The sequence below is a fragment of the Oncorhynchus kisutch genome, linkage group LG17 (assembly GCF_002021735.2).
Source record: "Oncorhynchus kisutch isolate 150728-3 linkage group LG17, Okis_V2, whole genome shotgun sequence".
In the NCBI taxonomy this organism is placed as follows: Eukaryota; Metazoa; Chordata; class Actinopteri; order Salmoniformes; family Salmonidae; genus Oncorhynchus; species Oncorhynchus kisutch.
Window position 1 is genome coordinate 40,514,790 of NC_034190.2, and position 2,766 is coordinate 40,517,555.

Below are 2,766 nucleotides of genomic sequence, written 5' to 3' on the forward strand. Positions count from 1 at the left end.
TAGTGACACGAGCCTACCAGACGAGCTAAATGCCTTTTATGCTCGCTTTGAGGCAAGCAACACTGAAGCATGCATGAGAGCACTAGCTGTTCCGGACAACTGTGTGATCACGCTCTCTGTAGCCGACCTGAGTAAGACCTTTAAAGAGGTCATCATTCACAAAGCTGCAGGGCCAGACGGATTACCAGTACGTGTACTCAAAGCATGCGCGGACCAACTGGCAAGTGTCTTCACTGACATTTTCAACCTCACGCTGACTGAGTCTGTAATACCTACATGTTTCAAACAGACCACCATAGTCCACCTGCCTAAATGATTACTGCCCCATATCACTCACGCTAGTAGCCATGAAGTGCTTTGAAAGGCTGATCATGGCTCACATCAACACCATCAACGCCGGAAACCATAGATCCACTCCAATTTGCGTTGTTTTACTTTAATTTATTAAGTAAATATTTTGTTAACTCTATAACTCTATTTCTTGAACTGTGTTGTTGGTTAAGGGCTTGTTAAGTAATCATTTCACGGTAAGGTTGTATTTGGTTGTATATACCTGTTGTAGTTGGTGTATATAACAAATAAAATGTGATTTGATTTGAACAACTTTCCCAGAACTAGACAGTGAGGGAGTATAACCGAACAGACTTATTCTGGGGATCCATGTCTGTTTTTCTCCCCAACCGAACAGACTTGTTCTGGGGATCCATGTCTGTTTTTCTCCACAACCGAACAGACTTGTTCTGGGGATCCATGTCTGTTTTTCTCCCCAACCGAACAGACTTGTTCTGGGGATCCATGTCTGTTTTTCTCCCCAACCGAACAGACTTGTTCTGGGGATCCATGTCTGTTTTTCTCCCCAACCGAACAGACTTGTTCTGGGGATCCATGTCTGTTTTTCTCCCCAACCGAACAGACTTGTTCTGGGGATCCATGTCTGTTTTTCTCCCCAACCGAACAGACTTGTTCTGGAGATCCATGCCAATACTCTGCTGTGGTAACAGGTAAAAGCATGTTTGGACCTGGTATCAAATCAGCGGGGAAAACGTCCTCTTTAGTCTCTCAGTGGCTGACTGTTTTTTTTAAGCTCCAGAGAGGATTGTGTTCACCTGCCTCAGTGCCTCTGCAGATTTAACATAGCATACATTCTTTTGATATTGAAAAATACATGCTTCTCTTATGTTTGGTTTCCTTCTGGCCCATTCTTAATGAAAAACAGTTCATCATTTGTCATCTGTGTATAGCCTCCGGCTTAGTCCAGACTCAATTTGTAATGTCTGTAGTTTAGCCCACACTGTGACAGTGCCAGGGGTGCTATATAACATTCACAGAAACACAGCCAATAAACAGAGGGTCCAGGGATAGAAATGCTCCTCTGAGACCCTCTTTCTCTGTAGCTGCTTAATCACTTGCATGACGTTGCCAACTGCATTCCCACTGAACACAGACATCAATTCAACCTCTATTCCATGTTGGTTATATACTGTATATATTTATACTCCAGAGTCCGACATTGCTCGTCCTTATATTTCTTTATTCCATTCTTTACTTTTTAGTTTTGTGTGTATTGTTGTGTTTTATTAGTTATTACTGCACTGTTGGAGCTAGAAATACAAGCATTTCGTTACATCCGCAATACTATCGGCTAAATATGTGTATGCTACAAATAACATTTGATTTTAAACATTGATTCAACCAGTGTGTGCCCAGTGGGTTCATTTCACAGTTCAATGCATTTTTCAGTAGGCCTTTATTTGTATATCTTAAACGTAATACGACTGCACTTCAAAGCCACGAGTTCTCACCTGCCAATTTCTTATTGATAGCTTGAGAGCAGAGGCTTCTAACCTTGAATTTAGCAAGGCGACAGCTGCGAACAAACCCCACCCTCCGTCTCTTCATTGGTTCTGTAGCACAGAATTCACGTGCATTCCCCAATGAGAGATGATTTGTAGTGGAGTCCGGGCAGTGAGCTCCTTGCTGGCGGTTCGCGTCTTGGCAGGGGAGTGTGTTTTCCACCGTGTTGCTATGGAACGCGGGAAACAGCAGATGTAGGTTAGGTTAGACCTGGGCAGCTGCTGCAGAGGCCCATGCAGAGACAGACTTGCACTGTCTGACGGAGGCTATTGGCTGGGAATGGGATCAAAGGTCTGTCAACGCTAGGCAGGTTTCAGTGCTCTAAACCTGCTGAACCTCCCACCTCCATCTAACCTCACAAACACTCACCAAGGAGTTATGGATGAGGATAAAGAACTGTCACACTGCCACAGTTTGGTTCTACAGAGGTGCAGACATGTGTTTTTATATTAAGTGTAAGGTAAGGTGAGTTAAATGGGGGATAAATCATGAATTGGAGGTCACCTGTGTTCATGTTTACTACTGTTAAAATGTGGTTTGGCAATATTCAAGTACCGACATACAACCTACAAAACATGTCCTGATATGACCTAAAGGTTGAGCCAAACTAAGTGTGCCTTGTATTACAGTCTGGTAGACCAGTGACAGCATTGGAAACTCTGACGAGAGGAAATAGAATTCCACTTCAGAGTGGCAGTGAATGAACTAACATATTACTGTAATGCGGTTTGACTGAATATCCTGTTCGGCAGTAGTCCACACACTGTGAGCCTTCAACACTGTGGGTAGAGAGCAAGCTGAAGACACTGTAGCCATTTAGCTAAAAGAGAATGGACATGAGCTACCTAAGTTTATTCAATCAAACCGGAGACCTAAGTTCAGGTCAAGGTGAATAATAAACATCAAGAAAAA